Here is an 18,405-nt window from a genome sequence, read left to right on the forward strand (position 1 = left end):
ACAAGAGGTAGGTATTATATATTTCTGTTGCAATGGGAAAATTGTATATTAGCTGTATTTGATAACTTAAAAAAATAAGACAACAAATAAAATCTTAGTCTTTGTAACATGAAGTAGGTGGGCCTTCTTCTTTCATTGGTTAATAAAGAGACTGCCTTGGCCTTTTGATAGGGCAGAAAATTAGGTGGGCAGAGTAGACAGAATAGAATGCTGGGAAGCAAAGAAATGGCAGTCGCCATGATTCTCTGACCCGAGACGAACGTAAGCTAGAATCTTTCCCGGTAAGCCACCACCACATGGTGCTACACACATTAATAGAAATGGGTTAATCAGGATGTGAGAATTAGCTAATAAGAGGCTGGAACTAATGGGCCAGGCAGTGTTTAAATGAATACAGTTTGTGTGTTGTTATTTTGGGTGTAAAGCTAGCCATGTGGGAGCCAGACAGGATGAAAAGCAGGCCTGCCCACAGCTCTTCACTACAGTAACATGATGAAATAAACTTTGGAAACTCTGCATTTCTGAATTCTGTGGTTAAATCTTAAAGAACCTCTATAGAACATGCAAGATGAATGACACTGCAGAGGTCAGACATTGGGAAATAATGTGGTTGGGCTGGACTCTCACATGCACACCCACCTTCCCAAGTCATCATTTCTAGCCTGAAAGCTAGATGCTACTATTCACTAAAGAATAATAACCATGTCTGTTGGATCTTTTCTTTAATTCTGAAAAGAAGTTGGATATTTTAAATAAGCGTCCTCAAGTTAACAAATTAATTATCTTGAGTCTAACTGGGAAATATTATCTAAGAATATCTAGGGCTTTATCTGTGGAAATTGTGATTCATTGTGGATAGGGTAGTCCTGGGAATTATCACTGCTAATAGGCTCTCCAAGGACCTATTGACTTAGAGTAAAGGGCTGTCCCAGGCCACTCTGTATTAAGATATCAACCTATTTGTTTTGTATTCACGGAATTTACTGTTATTACAGACCATATTGCTATACATGTTTAATGAAAAAAATATTATTAATGACTGTGTCCTTTGCTTTACAGAAGCTTCTCAGTTTCAGGAGGTCCCATTTATTTTTTGTTGCTTTCAGTGTCTGTGCTACTGGGGTTAGATTTAGAAAGTGGTATCCTGTGACCATGCATTTAAATCTACTTCCCACTTTCTCTTCTATTAGGTTCAGGGTGGTCAGCTCTATATTGTGGTCTTTGATCCATTTGGACTTGAGTTTTGTGCATGGGGATAGATATGGATCTATTTGCATCCTTCTACATGTTGACATCCAGTTATGTCAACACCATTGGTTGAAGATGCTTTCCTTTTTCCATTGTATAATTTTAGCTTCTTTGTCAAAAATCAGGTGTTCATAGGTGTGTGGATTAAGATGTGGGTCTTCAATTCGATTTCATTGGTTGAAATCTTTGTTTTTATGCCAATACCAAGCTTTTTCATTAGTGTAGCTCTGTAATAGAGCTTGATGTCAGGGATGGCGATGCCTCTGGAAGTTGCTTTATTGTACAGGATTGTTTTGGCTATCCTTGGCTTTTTGTTTTTCTATATGAAATTGATTATTGTTCTTTCAAGGTCTGTGAAGAATTTTGTTGGGATTTTGATGGGGATTGCATTGAATCTATAGATTGCTTTTGGTACTTTTGGTAGGATTGCCATTTTTATTATGTTGTTCTTATCTATCACGACATTTTGAATTTTGCATGCAAATGGATGGAACTAGAAAACACTATCCTGAATGAGGTAACCCAGACCCAAAAAGATGAATATGGTATATACTCCCTCATAAGTGGATACTAGCTATAATCAAAGGATATTGAGCCTATAGTTTAGCATCCTAGAGAACCTAAATAATAATGTGAATCCTAAGAAAAACATATGTAAAGATATGTCAAGATATCTGCAAAGTTAAGATAGACAAGATCACCTGACAAAATTGGGAGCATGGGGTGGGGGAAGAAGTGGGGATGAAAGGGGAAGAGTGTTGTAAGGAGACTACTTATTGGTTTTGGCAGCTCAGATCTGAAATAATCATACAGAAACTATATTCATTAAATCACTGCTTGGCCCATTAGTGGTAGCTTCATATTGGCTAACTCTTACATCTTAATTTAACTCATTTCTAGCAATCTGTGTATTGTCACGAGGCCTTGACTTACCTTTGTCTAGCAGGGGCTACATGCTTCTCTTTGACTCTGCCCTCCTTTATTCCAGAATTCAGTTTAATTTTCTCTACCTATGTAAATTCTGCCCTATCAACAAACCTAGGGAGTTTCTTTATTCATTAACCAATAAAAACAACACATAGACAGAGGAACCTCCCATACCAGAAGGGGAAGAGAAGGAGAATTTGAGGAAATGGGATAGTAAAAGTATGTTGTAGAAGGAGCAGCCAGCTGGCTCTCAGCCACCTGACTAGCTTATACCCTGAAATAACAACACACAAATTGCATTCTTTTAAACACTGCCTGACCCATTAGTTCTAGCCTCTTATTTGCTAACTCTCACATCTTGATTCAACCCATTTCTAATAATCTGTATGTCACCACGAGCTCATGGCTTACTGGGAAAGATTCAGCATGTCTGACCTGGTGGCTGGCTCCATGGAGGCAATCTCTGCTTCTCCTTTCTTCCTCCCAGAATTCTGTTCTTTCTTCTTCACCTACCCGAGTTTGCCTTATCAACTAGGCCAAGGCAGTCTCTTTATTTAACCAATGAAAGTAACACATAGACAGAAGACCCTCCTACACCAAAGTAGAAATGGAGCAAGGACAGAAATGAGAGCAAAGAAAGTGATATATTAATTGAGGGAGCCATGGGATGAGAAAGAAACCTGGCTGTAGAGAAATTCCCAGGAATCCCCAAGGATGACCCCAGCTAAGACTCTAAACAGTAGAGGAGAGGGTGCCCGAACTGACCTTGCCCTATAGTCAGACTGATGAATATATTAAATATTACCATAGAACCTTCATCCAGCAACTATTGGAAACAGAGGCAGAGACCCACAGCGGAGCACTGGACTGAGATCCCAAAGTTCAGTTGAAGAGTGGAAGGAATGAAAATATGAGCAAAGAGGTCAAGACCATGATGGGTACACCCACTGAAACAGTCTACTTAAGCTAATGGGAGCTCTCTAACTCCAGATAGACTGGGAAGGACTAAGCATTGGACAAAACTAGTCTTTCCTAATGTTGTTGACAGTTGCATGGTTGGGGCAGATTGAGCGTCCACTGGCAGTGGCACCAGGATTTATCCCTACTGCTTGTACTGGCTTTTTTGGGAACCTATTCTTTTTGGATGAATACCTTGCTCAGCCTAGATATAGTATGAAGGGCCTTTGACCTTCATCAAAGCAATGTACCTCTCTGAAGAGTGGATGGGGGTAGGAGGTGGGGGTATGTGGAGAGAATGAGAGGTGAGGGAGTGGGAACTTGTATTGGTATGAATAAAGAAAAAAAGATAGTTTGTTTTCTTTAAAAAAATAGAAAATATATCATTAAAATTGGCAAGTAGCAAAACTAAAAATAAATAACTACATTAAAGAGAATATTTTTCCCATATATTCTAGTTTTAATTAGCATCATAATTATTTTTGTTCTGAGCATCAATATAAATAATACTTCTAAAAGAGGAAATGTTTTTGCTTATATTATTTTATTAAAAACTAAATTTTACAATTCAGATAAGAGTGTTATTTCCAATTTGTCTTTCTGATTCTATAAATTATATATTTAAAATATTTATTTGGCACTGAGCTTATTAGGGAACAAATGCTTGCTTATACTATAGAACTGGTATTCAGAAATCATTTAGCAGTTTATTTAGAATTGATTATGCTTTAAGATGTAGTTTTTTTGTATTTGGCCTCCATTAGATCCTAAGTTATGGCAGTATTAGGAGGTGTAACCTTGTTGGAGGAAGTGTGGTCTTGTTGGAGGAGATTGGAATACACAGACCTTGAGGCTAAAGGGCACAACATTAATCTGGGACACATCTTCTGGAGGAAGTGTTACTGTTATTAGGGGGAGCTTTGAGGTTTCACATATTCAGATACTACCCAGTGAATCAGTCAACTTCCTGTTTCCTATGAGTCAAGTTGGGGTATTCTCAGCCCAGTACAATGCCTGCTTGCATGCTGACATGGTCCCCATCATGATTATAATGGATTGGATCTCTGTAACTTTAAGGTAGTCACCCTCAATTAAATGCTTTCTTTATGAGAGTTGCCATCATAATTGTGTCTTATTAGAACAATAGAAACCCAAATAAAGACAAATATATTTTTCAGTTGATCTTGGAGCTTCACAAAGAAAGTATGTTCAAATTAGAAATTCCTCTCAACTTCTCAGAAGGAATATTACTGGAAACATATAACATATAACACATACACACTTATATATGAGGCCAAGGAGGGCAATCTGGATTAATAAAGCTACAGATTCTGTTTCTCTTTTACAAGATTCTCCTCACATGACCTACATTTAAAAACACTGTTTAACGCCACTATATTTTTATCTGATCTAAGCATTCTTGAATTAAAACTTCCAGGGCTGTATGGTAGAAACAATGTAGCACATTTTTGCTTTGTTCTTATTCTTATAAGTTCTTATAATTCCATGTTCTGTACCTTTATATAAATAATAGGAAAGAAAAATTGGAACCCAGCCAAGAGTATGCAGCATATGAGTAGTGACTGATCTTATGAAGAGTTGAGTAGTGACTGACCTTACGAAGAGTAGACTCAGGCAGGCATATCAGCTTCATTTACATTGTAACATGTGAACATAATTCAGAAGTTATATTGTATTTTTCATTAAAATTTTTATATACGATATTTTAATCATGTTGAGAAATTATATTATAGTGGAAACAAATGTTTCAGAAGTTGTTAATTTGATATTTAAATGTGTCTCATTTCATCTTTCAATAAAATATGTAAAATGGTAAAAATATTTTACTCAATTGAAGTATACTTTTGAATATTTGATTACATATTGTGCTAATAAGTTTTGAAGTCAATTTGACACAGCCTATAATCTCTTTACAAGGGAGTTTTGACTGGGTTAACCTTTGGACATTTCTGTGCAAAACTGTCCAAATTAGAAATTGATAGGAAGAACTAGCCAATTTTTGGTGACACCATTCCCCAGCCATGGATCCTGCTCGATAAAGGAGATGAGAAGATTAGGTAAGAAAGCAATCAGGCAGCAAGATTTCATTTGCTTCCCTCTGATCTTGACTGTTGGTGTGGTATAACCTTCTCAAGCTCCTACCTCTCTGTTTTCTATAAGCTGATGAACTGCAACCAAGAATTGTAAGACAAATAAATTCCTTTCTTCCTTAAGCTGTCTTTGACCATGTGTGTGTGTTTTTTTTTTTCTCCTGCAACAAAAGATACAAAACAAACAAGAAGCAGAGTGGAACTTAAGATTCTGACATAAATATTCCCCATTTATTTGCTCTTAATATAAATTTTATTCTCATAAAGCACAGTGCTCAGACAGTAGCTATTTCTTCCCTAGAAGTATACCCATCATCAGTGATTTTAGAGTATGCTGGCATATTAACAGAGAATTGTTATATCATGCTGCCCTTTTGTGCTCAGTGCCATCTAAAATGTCACTTCTGGGGCCATGAGGAACTCTGGAAGACACCTGACAACTGAAATGCCAGGGTTGCACTGAGCACCGATGCTCAGCTTTAATTGGCCTAATCGCAAAGCTAAGGATGGAAAAGCATTGTTGCTCACTATTAACTAAGATACCAATCACCAACATTTCAAATTGTGAGCCAGGGCACTTGTGTCACCATACCAAATGAGGTGTGAACTTTGCTAATACCCAATTATTTAAACTTGAATATTGTACTTCATCTTATACTATTTTCCCGCTATTGATGTTAAGACATAAAATTCAAAAAAAGAAGAGAAAATAAAAGTTTAAAATACTTTAAAGATTGAGCCTACAATAGTATAGCTTAAAAATATTTTTAATAAAATTACAAGAACACATATTTTAAGGTAACCTTGTACTTCTTTCCAGTTTAAATGTATTGTTTAAATTTTACATAATAAGAATTGAACACATTTATGTCTCCCACGCAGTATTTCTATGTGTTGCACCTACTGTGCAAGGCCAACATCAAATTAAATAAAGTTTTCTCCTAACACGTTTTCCACTTATCTAAGATGAAATTATTTTTAAAAAGGTGTTTCATCTACACTTCCTGATCAACCTACAGGGCTACACTGCCCGGTACCTCCTCTCTCTTCCTATCCCATCCAGCTTACATCCAGATCCCCCCACCCTCTGTTTCTCTCCCCCCTCCCTTCCCTGGTGGCAGAGCGCCTAGTGCTCAGCCTGCTTGGGCGCTGGGTCCTAACCCCAAGCGTAGGGTAAAGGGGAGCTCGGGAGCTTCTTTGTCCCCATAGCCCGCCTGCAGCAAGCAGGGTGGGCCCTTTGTCTGCGAGCGAACCAAGCAGCACGGAGTTTCGATCAGGGCACCTAGTGAGACATCATTGTGGTGAGTGAGTGCTGTGGCACCCGGGAACAGCCCGCCTACACTTCCTGATCAACCTACAGGGCTACACTGCCCGGTACCTCCTCTCTCTTCCTATCCCATCCAGCTTACATCCAGATCCCCCCACCCTCTGTTTCTCTCCCCCCTCCCTTCCCTGGTGGCAGAGCGCCTAGTGCTCAGCCTGCTTGGGCGCTGGGTCCTAACCCCAAGCGTAGGGTAAAGGGGAGCTCGGGAGCTTCTTTGTCCCCATAGCCCGCCTGCAGCAAGCAGGGTGGGCCCTTTGTCTGCAAGCGAACCAAGCAGCACGGAGTTTCGATCAGGGCACCTAGTGAGACATCATTGTGGTGAGTGAGTGCTGTGGCACCCGGGAACAGCCCGCCTACACTTCCTGATCAACCTACAGGGCTACACTGCCCGGTACCTCCTCTCTCTTCCTATCCCATCCAGCTTACATCCAGATCCCCCTACCCTCTGTCTCCCTCCATCCCTCCCTTCTTGGGGCAGAGTGCCTCCCTGTTCAGCCTGCCTGGGCGCTGGGACTGAACCCGAAGGTGAGTGCAAAGGGGAAGGTGGTAGCTCCTTTGTCTCCATAACCTGCCTGCAGCAAGCAGGGTGGGCCTTTGTTTGCAAGCTAACCAAGCAGCAAGGAGATCGGAACTGGACTCCAGGAGAAACATCACGGGGGAGTGACATCACTTGGAAGGTACATCAGTTGGCAAGAAGACCTGATCCTGTAAAAGAAGATCCATAGGAGAATATTGGAAGGAAGAGATGGGGAGACGCCAATGCAAGAATTCACCCAACAATCTGAAAAACAACACGAAACCACCAGAAGCCAGCGACCTCACAACAGGAGGACATGAACACCTTAATCATGAAGAAGGAGAAAAAACTGACTTCATGACAGTGATTGACACCCTTAAACAGCATATAAAAAACGCCCTTATAGAAATGGATGAGAAGTATAACAGAAAGTTCGAGGAATTGAGTAAATCAGTGAATGATACCCTAGGAAAGCAAGGAAAAACAATCAAGCAGATAATGGAAACAGTTCATGATTTGAAAAATGAAATGGAGGCAAAGAAGAAAACACAAACAGAGGGCCGGCTGGACATGGAAAATCTAGGTAAACGAATAGAGACTACAGAAACAAGCATAACCAGCAGAATACAAGAGATAGAAGAAAGAATCTCAGAGTCTGAGGATAACATAGAGAAAATAAACGCACTGATCAAAGAAAACAGCAAGTCCAACAAACTCTCATCACAAAACATTCAGGAAATATGGGACACAATAAAAAGACCAAACCTAAGAATTATTGGAGTAGAAGAAGGAGAAGAAGTGCAGCTCAACGGTCCAGAAAATATACTTAACAAAATTATAGAAGAAAACTTTCCCAACCTGAAGAAGGATGTACCTATGAAGGTTCAAGAGGCATACAGAACCCCAAATAGGCTGGATCAAAAAAAAACATCCCCTCGCCATATAATAATCAAAACACAAAATATACAGAATAAAGAAAGAATATTAAGAGCCGCAAAGGAAAAAGGCCAACTTACTTATAAAGGTAAACCTATTAGACTTACACCTGACTTCTCTATGGAAACCATGAAAGCCAGAAGGTCCTGGATAGATGTACTGCAAAAACTAAGAGACCATGGATGCAAGCCCAGACTACTATATCCAGCCAAGCTTTCGTTCACCATAAATGGAGAAAACAAAATTTTCCAGGATAAAAACAAATTTAAGCAATACGTAGCCACAAATCCAGCCTTACAGAAAATAATAGAAGGAAAATCACTAACCAAGGAGTCCAACAGAGACCTCAATAACTCAGACATCTAGAGACCCTTCACCAGCGCAACTCAAAGAAGGGAAACACACAAACCCTACTACTTAAAAAGTGACCGGAGTTAACAACCACTGGTCATTAATATCACTTAATGTCAATGGACTCAACTCACCTATAAAAAGGCACAGGCTAAGAGACTGGATACGAAAACAGGATCCAACATTCTGCTGTCTACAAGAAACACACCTCAACCACAAAGACAGGCACCTACTCAGAGTAAAGGGCTGGGAAAAGGCTTATCAAGCAAATGGACCTAAGAAACAAGCAGGTGTGGCCATACTAATTTCTAACAAAGTTGACTTCAAACTTAAATCAATCAAAAGAGATGGAGAGGGACATTTTATACTCATAACAGGAAAAATTCATCAGGAAGAAATCTCAATCCTGAATATCTATGCCCCTAATATAAAAGCACCCACGTATGTAAAAGAAACATTGCTAAAATTCAAGGCAGCCATCAAACCGCACACACTAATAGTAGGAGACTTCAACACTCCTCTTTCACCAATGGACAGGTCAATCAGACAGAAACCTAACAGAGAAATTAGAGAATTAATGGAGGTAATGAAGCAAATGGACTTAACAGACATCTATAGAACATTCCACCCAAATAGGAAAGAATATACCTTTTTCTCTGCAGCTCATGGAACCTTCTCGAAAATTGACCACATACTTGGTAACAAAGCTAACTTACACAGCTACAAAAAAATATTACTAACCACCTGTGTCTTATCAGACCACCATGGATTAAAGTTAGAATTCAACAACAATGCTACCCCCAGAAAGCCTACAAACTCATGGAAACTGAACAGTCAACTACTGAACCATACCTGGATTAAGGAGGAAATAAAGAAAGAAATTAAAGTCTTCCTTGAATTCAATGAAAATAAAGAAACAACATACTCGAACTTATGGGACACCATGAAAGCAGTCCTGAGAGGAAAGTTCATAGCACTAAGTGCCCACTTAAAGAAAACAGAGAAAGCACATATTGGAGACTTAACAGCCCACCTGAAAGCTCTAGAAAAAAAAGAAGCAGACTCACCTAGGAGGAGTAGAAGACTGGAAATAATCAAACTGAGGGCTGAAATCAACAAAATAGAAACACAAAAAACAATCCAAAGAATCAATGAATCAAGAAGCTGGTTCCTGGAAAAAATCAACAAGATTGACAAACCCCTATCCAAACTAATCAAACGGCAGAGAGAAAATTTGCAAATTAATAAGATCAGATATGAAAGGGGGGTCATAACCACAAACACAGAGGAAATTCAGAGAGTCATTAGATCTTACTACAAAAGCTTGTATGCCACTAAACTGGAAAATGTAAAAGAAATGGACACTTTCTTAGATAAATACGATTTACCAAAATTAAATCAGGACCAGGTGAACAAGCTAAACAGACCTGTCAGTCGCGAAGAACTAGAAGCTGTTATCAAAAACCTCCCTACCAAAAAAAGCCCAGGGCCAGATGGTTTCAATGCGGAATTCTACCAGAACTTCCAAGAAGACCTAATACCTATACTCCTCAATGTATTCCACAATATAGAAACAGAAGGGTCATTACCAAATTCCTTTTATGAAGCTACAGTTACTCTGATACCAAAACCACACAAAGACTCAACCAGGAAAGAGAATTACAGGCCGATCTCACTCATGAATATCGACGCAAAAATCCTCAACAAAATACTGGCAAACCGAATCCAAGAACACATCCGAAAAATTATCCATTATGATCAAGTAGGCTTCATTCCTGAGATGCAGGGCTGGTTCAACATACGAAAATCTATCAATGTAATCCATCATATAAATAAACTGAAAGAAAAAAACCATATGATCATTTCATTAGATGCTGAAAAAGCATTTGACAAAATTCAACATCCATTTATGTTAAAAGTCTTGGAGAGATTAGGGATACAAGGGTCATACCTAAATATAATAAAAGCTATATACAGCAAGCCGACAGCTAACATCAAATTAAATGGAGAGAAACTCAAAGCCATCCCGCTTAACTCAGGAACACGACAAGGCTGCCCACTTTCGCCATACCTCTTCAATATAGTGCTGGAAGTTCTAGCAATAGCAATAAGACAGCATAATGGGATCAAGGGGATTCGAATTGGAAATGAAGAAGTTAAACTTTCGTTATTCGCAGATGATATGATAGTGTACATAAGCGACCCCCAAAATTCCACCAAAGAACTTTTACAGCTGATAAACAGCTTTAGTAATGTGGCAGGATACAAGATCAACTCCAAAAAATCAGTCGCCCTCCTATACTCAAAGGATATGGAAGCAGAGAGGGAAATCAGAGAAGCTTCTCCATTCACGATAGCCACAAACAGCATAAAATATCTTGGGGTAAATCTAACCAAGGAAGTGAAAGATCTATTTGACAAGAACTTTAAGGCATTGAAGAAAGAAATTGAAGAGGATACCAAAAAATGGATGGACATCCCTTGCTCTTGGATTGGGAGGATCAACATAGTAAAAATGGCAATTCTACCAAAGGCAATTTATAGATTCAATGCAATCCCCATCAAGATCCCATCAAAATTCTTCACAGATCTGGAGAGGACAATAATCAACTTTATATGGAAAAACAAAAAACCCAGGATAGCCAAAACAATCCTATACAATAAAGGATCTTCTGGAGGCATTACCATCCCTGACTTCAAACTCTATTACAGAGCTACAGTAATGAAAACAGGGTGGTACTGGCATAAAAACAGAGAAGTCGACCAATGGAATCGTATAGAAGACCCGGACTTTATCCCACAAACCTATGAACACCTCATTTTCGATAAAGGAGCTAAAAGTTTACATTGGAAGAAAGAAAGCATCTTCAACAAATGGTGCTGGCACAACTGGATGTCAACCTGTAGAAGAATGAAAATAGACCCATATCTATCACCGTGCACAAAACTCAAGTCCAAATGGATTAAAGACCTCAATATCAGCCCGAAAACACTGAATCTGATAGAAGAGAAAGTGGGCAATACCCTACAACAGATGGGCACAGGCGATCGCTTCTTAGGTATAACCCCAGAAGCACAGACATTAAGGGCAACATTGAATAAATGGGACCTACTAAAACTGAGAAGCTTCTGTAAAGCAAAGGACACTGTCACTAAGACACAAAGGCAACCTACTGACTGGGAGAAGATCTTCACCAACCCCGCAACAGACAAAGGTCTGATCTCCAAAATATATAGAGAACTCAAGAAACTAGACTTTAAAATGCTAATTAACCCAATTAAAAAATGGGGCGCTGAACTGAACAGAGAATTCTCAACAGAAGAAGTTCAAATGGCCAAAAGACACTTAAGGTCATGCTCAACCTCCTTAGCGATCAGGGAAATGCAAATCAAAACAACTTTGAGATATCATCTTACACCTGTAAGATTGGCTAAAGTCAAAAACACCAAGGATAGCCTTTGCTGGAGAGGCTGTGGAGGAAGGGGTACCCTCATCCATTGCTGGTGGGAATGCAATCTTGTGCAACCACTGTGGAAGTCAGTGTTTCGGTTTCTCCGGAAATTCGGGATCAACCTACCCCTGGACCCAGCAATACCACTCTTGGGAATTTACCCAAGAGATGCTCTATCACATGTCAAAAGCATTTGTTCAACTATGTTCATAGCAGTATTATTTGTAATAGCCAGAACCTGGAAACAACCTAGATGCCCTTCAATGGAAGAATGGATGAAGAAAGTATGGAATATATACACACTAGAGTACTACGCTGCGGTAAAAAACAATGACTTCTCGAATTTTGCATGCAAATGGATGGAAATAGAAAACACTATCCTGAGTGAGGTATCCCAGGCCCAAAAAGACGAACATGGGATGTACTCACTCATAATTGGTTTCTAGCCATAAATAGGGTTCACGGAGTCTACAATAGGCGAATCTAAAGAAGCTAAGTAAGAAGGTGAACCCAAGGAAAAACATATAGTTATCCTCTTGGATAAGGGAAGTAGACAAAATTGCCGGGGGGGAAAGTGGGATCTTGGGGGTGGGGTGGGATGGGGGTTAGGGGAGATGGGGAGAGAAAAGGTAGAAGGGTAGGAGGGTGGACTTGGGGAAACAGGAGGATCGGGATAAAGGAAGGTTGGATAGGGGAGCACGGAACCACAATTCTTAGTTAAGGGACCCACTTTAGGGTGGGCAGGAGACTTGACCCTAGAGGGGCTCCCAGGTGCCCAAGCTGAGGTCCCCAGTTAGTTCCCTGGGCAGCTGAGGATAGGGAACCTGAAATGACCCTACCCTAGAGCAATACTGACGAATATATTGCATATCATCCTAGAACTTGCATCTGGCAATGGATGGAGATAGAGACAGAGACCCACACTGGAGCACTAGACTGAGCTCCCAAGGTCCCAATGAGGAGCAGAAGGAGTGAGAACATGAGCAAAGATGTCGGGACCACGAGGAGTGCACCCACCCACTGAGACAGTGGAGATGACCTACTGGGAGCTCACCAAGGCCAGCTGGACTGTTACCAGAAAAAGCATGGGATAAAACTGGACTCTCGGAACATGGCGAACAATGAGGGCTGATGAGACGCCAAGGACAATGGCACGCGGTTTTGATCCTACGCAATGTGCTGGCTTGGTGGGAGCCTAGCCAGTCTGGATGTTCACCTTCCTAGATATGGATGGAGGGGGGAGGACCTAGGACGTACCACAGGGCAGGGAACCCTGACAGCTCTTTGGACTGGAAAGGGAGGGGGAGAGGAGTGGGGGGAAGGGGAGAGGGGTGGGAGGAGGGGGAGAAGAGTGGGAGGAGGGGGAGAAGAATGGGAGGAGGGGGAGGGAAATGGGAGGCTGGTGGGAGGAGGTGGAAATTTGTTTTTTTTTTCTTTTCTTTATCCTCCTTTTATCAATAAAAAAAAAATATCAATAAAAAAAAAAAAAAAAAAAAAAAAAAAAAGGTGTTTCATCTAGGTTTCAGATCTATATAATACTTTATTGTTCTTTATAATGGCACACCAGAGCTTCTCAGGCTCTCTAATTACCCTTACTCTACTTTGTCTCTCCCTCTCCACTGCCTTTACAGTTTCCAGTGGCCACTATATTATTCTTTCTTTCTATGGAGTCAGGCTTTTCATGTGCTATGTGCTTAGGCCATGTGATGCCTGCCATTCTGTTGCTTGATGATTTTACTAAGAATAATGGTATGGGGAATATTTCACCCAATTCAGCAGCTTTATTCTGAAACCAATACAAGCGGGTGTAACTCAAAAATTGTAAGTTTAAAAGTTTGAACGCTCTAGAATTATTTAAAGAGTCGTGGTTGAAATTAATTATCAAACATTAAAAGGGAAAAGAAAGCATAGTGTCTGGCATAGTCAATGCAACTTTGATCTTTGAAAGATAGGCACATTGGTCTGATTCATGCACCTGTGCTGAATCTCTAGTCACAAACCTCTCTCCCTCTACCCTGTTTCTTCCCTGGGGAGAGACTTTGTTAGTTTTTCAAAGTCAGGTAAATGGAACTCTTCTGCTGAATTTATCAAACATGTTGTTTTGGGATTGTATCAAACAGGACATATTTCTGAGAAATATTTTGATCTAGTTTTTTCATCAGTATTTATGAAAATAGTTATTTGCAATGTTTTAAAAATTTATGCTTTTTATTATAGTCTGTCATGAGATAGCAGATATGTTATTTTTCTCTTGACTTTAGTCAGAATTTAAATCAATTCAGCGAAAACATTGATAATTTTTATAATTGTCTACAATCTTAATAGAAAAAGACCAAGAAAGTTGAAAATTACCATTTAATAATGCAATTTGCTTACTAGTCAACATATTATTTAGAAATAATAAAATGAGACCTTAGTTCTTTTATTTATTTATTTGTTTGTTTGTTTATCTCACATATATTACATTCTGACCACAGTTTCCTTTCTCTCCATCCCTCCTAGTCCATCCCCTACCTTCCCTATCCCCGAGATCCACTTCTACTCCATTTCCATTCAGAAAAGGGAAAGACTTCCAGGAATATCAGCCTAATATGGCATAACAAATATCAATAAGCTTAGGCACATACCCTCATATCAAGGCTCAATGAGGCAACCCACTAGGCAGAAAAGTGTCCCTAAACCAGGTAAAACAGACAGAAACAGTCCCTACTCCCACTAATTCAGTCCCACAAGAACACAAACATATATGCAAGGGACCTATGTCAGGCACATCCAGGCTCCCTGATTTTCTACATGAGACTCTATGAACTCTGCTTAGTTGATTCTGAGGGTAGTGTTCTTGACTCTTAAAATGCCCCTTCTTTTGTAGGATTCCCTGAACTCTATGTGATGTTTAATGTGGGCCTCTGCATCTGCTCCCATCAATTGCTTAGCTATTTTCATATGCCTCTTAAAGCAGCTATGTATTTTAAACCAACTAGGACACAACAGGAACCTAAAGTGTTATAAAAAAACTTATTATAAAACAAATGAATAACATTTCAATATTGGGTGGAGGGGAAAAAAGGGCCAACAGAGCTTGTAAAGACAGTCTTTCAATGATACTCCAAAGAGAAACATAGATGAACTTTAGTCAGAATGCTTTACTTAGGGGGCATAATTCAAGCATTTCTGAAACTACTCTATGTGTAATCTAAAAATCAAGTGGAAGAAAATCAAGTAAAATTTTTCATATTAGTACATAAGTTATGATAAAGGAAAAAGAAAAGACCAAAACAAGCCCTTCTTTGTTGAATCTTTAGCAGTGGTTTTGATTGATATAAATATAGTAGATATATATGGGAAGAAAAACAAGAAAGAATGAGATAAAGAGAAAGAAAGAAAAGGAAAACAGGTGCATCCACATGTGTTCCGTGTGGTTTACTGCATGTATATACATACATCCTAGTTCTGTCAGGCTCTAAAAGTATGATACCCTGGTAGCAGTGAGCATGCCCAACTTCACTTGTTCCATTATTAACACTGTGGTCCAACTGAAGGGTTCGGTGCTCCTTATCTATTTGATTCCAGAGCTGAGATTAGAAATTGCGAGAGAAGTCTGAAATACCTCTTAGTTGCAGTAAGAAAGTGTTTTAAAAAAGAGAGGCAAGCAAATGAGGAAGAAACAGTAGGAGCAGAAGAGATTCCTAGTGGGCAGAGTCAGAGCAAACTGTTCCTCAGCATAACTAGCGATAGTGTTAAAATAGAAGAGGATAAATTTCACATGTAAACAAAACTCATTAAACAATTAGTTAGAGAGAAAGGACACAGCATGCTTATGTTAGAATTCCAAAGAAATTGTAGAAAAGCTAACAGAAGGATAGACTGATGATTAAACTTTTATGTTCATTAAGAGATTAATGGATAAAATCACTGTACATATATACAGTAAAATATTATTCCACTGTAAAGAAGAATAAAATCATAGCATTTTATAGGAAAATTGACAGAACTGGAGAGCACTGAAGTAAGCTAGCAAATGAGACAGATTTAGAAAGATACATTTTACATATTTTTCTGTCATATGCTGAATATTTAAGCTTATACATACATATGTATATGCTGTATATGTTACTTTAGACCTTATTGAGTCTTAAGGAGTTTCAATGGATGATGAAATGTTTCGCCACTGGTTCTTTATTTTTTTAGGATTATATTTTTTATTGATTACTTGGGAATTTCACATAGTGCATCCAGCTTACACTCAGTTCCCATTTCTCCCATGTCCACTCCCCACTCATGAAAAACATGAAAAAAAAGAGTCTATATGAAGCCTAATGGACCATATTGATGTCCATGATCTGTGCTCCTACAGAAAGGCCATGTTGATGTTCATGACCCTTGTTACCACAGAAGGCTATGTAGATATCCATGTTATCTACTGTTGTCTGAAGCCATGTTAATGTCTGTGGGATGTGCTGCTAGTGGGAGGCCATGGGAATTTCTGTTGTCTATGTTGTCATCGGAAGACATGAGGAAGTTCATGATGCATGTTGCTGCTGACTATAAAGGACAAGGAAGTTTCTTCCGCAGTGATTTTGACAACTTCAGACTCACAGTTGAGAATGAGAGACATTGAAGACTTCTGGGGCAACCATTTTCCTATCTCCTTCTCCCCATCCCTAAAGGGAAAAAAAGGAATCCATTGAAGAGAACTCTTAAAGACTATAATAGAGATGCTGAAATGTAAACTCTTCAGAGTTGATAACGCCTGGGTTGGATAGACTCCATTATCACCCCTGGCTTTTTTGAATACCCCTACTTGTAATGTGCTTCCACTCCAGATTGAGGAAATGGCTATATAAGAGTAGGGTAGACCTATCTATATCTATATCTGCTTGTGATATCCACTGTTGCCTTGCCTGACACTCCAGTATCAGGGCTTTGAAAACCCTGTGCCTCATAGTTGGATAAGGAAGAGGAAACCTGGGAATTTGAAGCTCAGGGTTTTAGAGTGTTTTTGAATAGTAGTATGCTTTATTATGTCCTTTTCCCGTCTGGAGACATTTATAATTTTTACAATCTAATCCAATATTTGAGAACATGCTACAGAGTTCACAAAACTGCTGTTTCACCCTCTCTTTCTTAATTATGGTACAGTGTGGCCTCATCTTCTTTGACAGGGATGCCATTAATTCTTTTACTTTAAAAATAAATAAAGATTTTTACACAGTCATAAATGTATGTTTGGCAAGACACAATTCCCTATATTTTTAGAGATAATAGTGTAATATGTATTTTACATATTTTATAATTCATAAAACATTCACATGCAAAACCTGTCTTCTAAACAATCCTGTGAAGTAGATATTGACATAAAATAGCTCATGTAGCCATTGTAGGTCTTTCTTCTTCTTGCTTTCTTGATGATATAGCAAGTAGCCTAAACTATCTGATAAGCAAAATGTTCTAGAAAACATGAGTTAAGAGACATGTTGTTGCCTTATGCCTAATAATAATAACTAAAGAAAAAGGGGTCAATAAACATGAAAACATTTTGCTTCATTTTATACAAGACTTATTTTGATTTCTCTGTATTCACACTTCACAATTTTCATGAGAATTTGCAGTAATAGTGTCGGGAATGTGTTTTGTAGAAGCACTTCCCTTGACTTTCCGTGAGAAGATGGAATGGCCAGGATGAAGACACTTGAACATAAATAGTACATTATAAGAAATCTGAAATATATAGACTGAAAGGGTTTGTTTCTAGGTTGTTCATGGGCGGACTTGAGTTAATATGAATTGTATATATGATTAAATTGAATGTGAATGAAGATTGTCCAGAATTCTCATTGCAACATTTCTCAAATCATAGGCTATTAGAATGATATCCAACAGAAAAATTTATCTTAAAGTTCTGGGAGAAATAGCAAATGTTAAGAGGTTGAGGTAGGAGCAAATGGGAAAGATAGATATAGGGAGCAAACAAAACCAATATAAACATTCTTAGAGCTCAGAACATGTGGATTTTAGGTAAGAGAAGTTAGAGTTTTTCCCAGAGATACTGATCAATAATTTGCACATTAAGTATTCACCTATGGAATGGCTGTTGTATTATAGTATGTGTGAAATACTTGTTCAATCCTAGGGAGTTTCTTAATCACTCTGAATCTTTTAAAAATGCACACACTGAGAGTATGAGTTTACTAGAATAATTTGAAGCTTTAGAGAGAAATATGCAAACATTCAAATTGTGCTGGTGAATCAATTTGAAATAAGACAGATTCAGTTGCCAAAGTTAATGCTAATTAAGACAGATTTATCTGTATCAGCTTGCAGGCAGTGCCTCACATGTGATATCCTTGATACAACACAAAGTTCCTTACTTGTCTTCTTGCTCCTGGAAGCAGTTTTTTTAAGATGGAGATTTTGAAATGATCACATTGGCATCTGTTTTATTGCCATGATATGTCTGTACATCTGGATGGACTTACTGAAAGTTGGCATTTCTGCTACAAGCTTCTAGAATTGTAATTATCTACACTGACATGAAAGGAGGCCTTTCACTGTGGATGTGCAATGCTCAGATTAATTAGTAAT

The sequence above is a fragment of the Microtus pennsylvanicus genome, chromosome 12, assembly GCF_037038515.1.
Source record: "Microtus pennsylvanicus isolate mMicPen1 chromosome 12, mMicPen1.hap1, whole genome shotgun sequence".
Classification (NCBI taxonomy): Eukaryota; Metazoa; Chordata; class Mammalia; order Rodentia; family Cricetidae; genus Microtus; species Microtus pennsylvanicus.